This window comes from Chenopodium album, chromosome 26, assembly GCF_948465745.1.
Source record: "Chenopodium album chromosome 26, dcCheAlbu1.1, whole genome shotgun sequence".
NCBI lineage: Eukaryota > Viridiplantae > Streptophyta > Magnoliopsida > Caryophyllales > Amaranthaceae > Chenopodium > Chenopodium album.
In genome coordinates, this window is record NC_137859.1 from 20,961,577 (window position 1) to 20,967,927 (window position 6,351).

Here is a 6,351-nt window from a genome sequence, read left to right on the forward strand (position 1 = left end):
TTATTTGCTTATTTTGATTTTTCCTTCATTGCTTGTTGATCATGTTGATTCTTGATTATTTGTTGATTAATCTTGTTATTATCATGATTAGTGAGTAATTTCCCCATTGAGGGGATGGTTGTGGTGTAGTTGGATCTTAAGCATGTTCTAGGTTTAGAGTTGATTTATTTGTGATTAAAGTCTTTATATGCTTGATATTCTTTAATCTACTTGCAAAATGCATGTTGTTAGTTGATTAAAGGTGAATCTTTGCTAACAAGGAACGGAAGTTGACTTAGTTAAGGTTCATTAGTATCGATTGTTATTTAATAGTACCTCCTAGTATATGGTTCTAATGTGGAAACATAGAGGCTATGTTAGGAGAAGCCAATTGACCCCGGAAGGCGGCTAGATTGGACTCTTTATTTCGATATTTGAGCATGTTTAGTTCATAATTAATTCAACTTCTATGCTTTTGTTTGTGTTCAAGTGAATGCTATACCTAAACCATTTTCCCTTAATGTTTTATTTCTTGTTTTAGCATTTTTAGACTTTAGTTTATTTTTCTCCTATTCCGGACTAGCTTAATTGTCGATAACATTTGGTGGTGTTTAACCGTTCTCTGTGGTTCGACCCTTATGCTTGCCTTATACTCGTATTAGGTTTGTTTAGGTGTATAAATTATATTTGATTTAGGTGTAGTCGTTTGACGACGCGATTATTCCCTTGTCAATGCCCTATAGTTGTTTGTTCTAAACTCGATGATAGCCAACTATCAAAGCTTTTTATTGTTCTTCGTATGCATAAAAAAGGCAATCGAGTATAACATTGATGATCTTACAGGGATAAGTCCTAATGTTTGTATGCATAAAATTAATTTGGAAAAAAATCATCGCCCTTGCATACTATCAGAACGTCGATTGAATCCTAATATGCAAGAGGTGGTGAAGAAAAAGGTAATAAAACTTCTTGATGCGAGCATCATCTATCCCATCTCAGATTCTATGTGGGCGAGCCCGGTACAAGTCGTTCCTAAGAAAGGGGGGACAACCGTTGTTAAAAATGATAAGAGTGAACTAATTCCTACTTGTGTTGTCATAGGGTGGCGTATGTGTATCGATTATCGCAGGTTGAATACGGCCACCTTGAAAGATCACTTCCCCTTACGTTTTATAGATCAAATGCTTGAAAGATTAGCAAAACATAGTTTTTTCTGTTATTTGGATGGATATTCAAGTTTCTTTCAGAATCCTATTCATTCGAAAGATTAAGAGAAGACGACGTTCTCATGCCCCTATGGTACATTATCGCATAATGCCATTTTGGTTGTGTAACGCCCCTGTGACGTTTTAAAGATGTATGATGGCCATTTTCTCTGATTTCATTGAGAAAATCATGGAGGTATTTATGGATGATTTCAGTGTTTATGGTTCTGACTCTGATATATGCTTGCATAATCTTTCAAAAGTGCTTAAACGTTATACTGACATAAATTTGGTCTTGAATTGGGAAAAGTGCCACTTCATGGTCAATGAAGGAGTGGTACTTTGTCATCTTATTTCTGATCATGGCATCCAAGTTGACAAAGCAAAAATTGAGGTGATTGAGAAACTTCCCCCTCCTGTGAATGTCAAGGGAGTGAGGAGTTTTCTTGGTCATGCTGGGTTCTATCGCCGTTTTATAAAAGATAATTCAAAAATAGCGAAACCCCTCAGTTAATTGTTGCTTAAGGATGCCACATTTGAGTTTACTTATGCTTGTATGGAGTCTTTCAGCACGATTGTAGGGAATATTTCAAGCATTATGATAACCCCAAACTTGAACCCCACTGTGATCATACACTAAAGTACGGTGGCGTTCCAAAGGGAAAGACAAAGAGCAAAAAGAGTCGCCAACAAGTTTTAAGGAACTTGTACCCAAAAGACAATCCAAAAGGACAATCAACTACTCCATAAGGTCTTGAACCAAACAGGGTCCGGGGATGAGGGTACGAATCCAATCTACAAAAGAAAGGACCCGCCCTATAAAATAGGCCTCTACTTTGTTCTGCTCGTATTCATGCGCGTTTTTCGAATAACATACAAACATTATATTGATCCTACCCTGTTTATCTATGTTGGTTGAAATTAATGCACAAATAATACTATTATTGGCGATCACTTGAGTTAAAATCACATTAGCCTAAACCAAATTATTAATTATCTTATTAAGCGTGATTTCAAGCACAAATTCCCTTTAACAATCATAAGAGGTGTGATCAAGCAATAACAATAAAAAATATATATCAATCAACATAAATAATAAACAATATATAATAACCATGATAATAACATGATAAGGCATAATAAAGCTTAATAATAATAGCAAGATCCTAGGCATGATACTAACAAGATTAATAACAAACCCTAACATGTCACTAAACAACAAAGATCAAAGCTTTAAACCTAACATGGTACTAACATGATATTAGAAAGGAGTAAAAGCACCCTAAACATGACACTAGAAAGCATTAAAAACATCCTAACATGATACTAGGAAGCATTAACAATAATAAGCATGCTTTCTACATTGAAAGAGAGTAATAAGATTACATACTTTGAAGCCTCGTACCTCTTTCTAATAACAAAATACACAAGTTAGTAAACTTCAATGAAAATAATAAAGAACAATCAAATAATAAAATTGAAATCAAATTAAATAAAGTTTAGACTAGATTTGGACCAAACCCTCAGAAATTATCAACCTTGCACGTCTAGGGCGAAGGCAACTTCGAACTTGGTTAAGAGATTCAAGATCTTGTGAATGCGGAATATTGTTTGTAAAAAGGTAGTTTAGAAAGAGAGAGAGAGAAAGAATTAAGGAAGAATGAATGAGAATTGATTGAGAGAATTGATGAGAGATGATGAATAAAAACAGAGGTTCGGACCCTATTTATAAGAAAACAGTCCGGCAAATCATAGAATTTGATAAGGAATAAAACTCCACTCTGTCGCTAATCAAACCAACCTTGTCGCCAAAGATTTATCTTGTCGCGAGGCGACAGAGTCTGTCGCGAGGCGACAAAACTGTCGTTTCGCGACAAGACAGTTTTTTGCGGATTTTGTTTTAATCATATCTTTTGATCTAGAAGTCCAAATAAGTCATATAATATGTCGTTGGAAAGCTCTTGAAGTCTACTTTCTAATTCAATTAGAATCAGATTAAAATCTTTTGTAGATAAAACGATATGGACGAAATAGTGAAAGGGTGTCAGTTTTGGATAGAGTTTTGTATATCTTTAATATCTTTTTCGTTATAGCTCGGATTTAATATTATAATATATCATTGGAAAGATAATTTCAAGATCTATCCAACCATATAAAATTTGGATAAAAATTATGAGGCACAAAAATAATATCTGACTATCTTTGAACACGTTTAAATCCGAATAGAATTAGGAAAGTTTTAAAAAAAGGAAAGTTTATATTCAAATCAAATTCCATGATCTTATCTTTTCAAAAAAGGATAATTAAGATATTTTAGAAACTTATAGAAGATTCTAATCAATCCTAATTAGTTTTGGAATAGGATTAAACCTTTGGACCCTCCTCATGATCATTGGGTCGTAGGTAAAATGCGGTTTGGGCCTAGTTTAGTATTTTGGCCATAACTTCCTCATTATTCATCGGAATTGGGCTTATAATATATCGTTGGAAAGGTCTTTTCAAGCCCCATCAAACTACACCATTATTGGACCCTTATCATAGACCCAAAATAAACTAAAATGGACGTTTTCATAAAATAGAATTGGTTTTCGAAAACAGAAAGAAGGATTTTTAATAAAAACTAACTGCAACACTTGACTTTTTACACTTTTACCTCATTCGATTATGGTTTGACGTGAAAGGTATTCATCACTGGGTTTGGTTTTGGGGAGACACAAATGGGTGTCTACAACGATCAAGGAGGTATTGATAACTGCTCCAATCATACAACCTCCGAATTGGGGTTTACCATTCGAGATCATGTGTGATGCAAGTGACTATGCTGTGGGAGCCGTGCTTGGACAACGAAAGAACAAGGTTTTGCATGCCATCTACTATGCTAGTGAAACCTTGGATGAGGCTCAGATAAATTATGCCACTACTGAGAAAGAACTCCTAGCTATTGTGAATGCTCTTGACAAGTTTCGAACTTACCACATTGGTTCGAAAGTGATTGTTCAAACTGACCATGGTGCTCTAAAGTATCTCCTAGCGAAGAAAGAAGCTAAACCGAGGCTCTTTTGATGGATTTTGCTCCTCAAAGAGTTTGATTTAAATATTTGAGATAAAAAGGGTGCATAGAACGTTGTTGCAGACCATCTCTCTCGATTGAGATTTCAGTCTACTTTGGATATCCCTATAAATGACTCTTTCCCTAATGATCATTTATTCTCTGTTTCTTCTACATCTCCATGGTATGCTGACTATGCTAATTTTTGTGTAGGTGGTTCACATCCCCCGGATTCGACGTACCAACAACGCAAGAAGTTTTACCATGATGCTAAGAGGTACATTTGGGATGATCCATTTTTGTATCGCAAGTGTGCCAATGGGATGTTTCGGAGATGTGTAGCAGATTGGGATACTCATGGTATCCTTTATTATTGCCATAATCTACCTTCCAGTGGACATCTTGGTTCTACTGCGACTGGTTATCGAGAACTTCAATGTGGTTTCTATTGGCCACCATTATTCAAGGACGCTCGTATCTTTTGCAATGTATGTGATGAGTGTCAAAGAACATGGATTATATCGAAGATGCAAGAGATGCCACAAAATGGAATTTTTGAGGTCGAGCCTTTTGATGTATGGGGAATTGATTTTATGGGACCATTCCCTTTCTCTTGTGGGAATCGGTACATTTTGGTTGCTGTCAACTATGTCACTAAGTGGGTCAAAGCTATTGCGTCACTAACTAATGACTCTAAGGTTGTTATGAAGTTATTAAAGAAGATCATCTTTCCACGTTTTGGAGTTCCAAGAGTTGTTATTAGTGATGGTGGTTCTCATTTCCATCAACGAAATTTTAAGGCTCTTCTTAAGAAACATGAGGTTACCGACAAGATTGGCTTGGCCTATCATCCTCAAACGAGCGGCCAAGTTGAGGTATCTAATCGACAAATCAAAAGAGTCCTTGAAAAGGTTGTCAACAAGTCCCGGAAAGATTGCTCATTGAAGTTAGATGATACATTGTGGGCATTACGGTCGACTTACAAGACTCCGTTAAGGACAACTCCGTATCGGTTGGTGTATGGCAAAGCTGGTCATTTACCGGTCGAAATGGAATATCATTCACAATGGGCCGTCAAGGATATTAATTTAGATCTAGAAAAGGCTGGTGAAGCGAGACTTCATCCATTGAACGAGCTAGACGAGATTCGGCTCGATGCTTACGAGAACCATAGGCTCTACAAAGAGCAAACAAAGGAGTTTCATGATAAGATGATCCAAAAACGAGAGTTCAAGATTGGTGACAAGGTGTTGCTTTATAACTCAAGACTTCGACTCTTTCCTGGAAAGCTTAAGTCTACGCGGTCCAGACCTTTCACCATTACTGAGGTTAGTGATTATGGAGCTATTGAAGTTGCTAGTGAAAATGGTTCCAATTTTAAGGTAAATGGACAACGTTTAAAGTTATATACTGAGGGTGCTTTTATTGGTGGATTACAGACGATTTATCTCTCCGACCACATAATGATGCTTGAAGTTGAGGTAAGAAGTCGAGCTCACAACTCTAAATCAGCGCTTATCGGGTGGCAACCCAATTTTTAGCTTAGTTTAGCTGTTTTCGTAGTTCCTTTTTCTATTTTTTAATTCACTTGAATTCGATTTTTAATAATTTCACTAATTTCGTGCACTAATGATGCTAATGATTTTTAGAGTGGTGTTCAAGATTTTATTGAATGATTTCAGGTGGTTTATGGATTTTAAGTACAGGGGTTTAGTGACAAAGGTCAAAAGGTGACTTTTCGTGCAAAAGTAAATCAAAATACAAATAAATAAATTGTCACAATAGACCTTTGTCCACTCTTTCAGCCATAACTTCAGTTATAGAGGTCGGATTGATATGATTCAACTTGGGTTGGAAACTACACTTAAAGAGATTTCCAACGGTAGGTCACAAGCCTATATATGACTTACGAATCAGAAGTTACAAGCCTATGAAGTTGACGTTGTACCTGTAGAGCGAAGCAGCGATAGCTCATGAATTAGCTCGCACAGATTGAGAGCAATCAGCAGCCTGAGTAATAGCTTACTCGACGAACGAGCTATAGCTCGGTGCTACTACACCTTGCTGGATGCCCGAGCGAAAGCTTTTTGACGAGTGAGCTATAGCTCCTCTTTTACA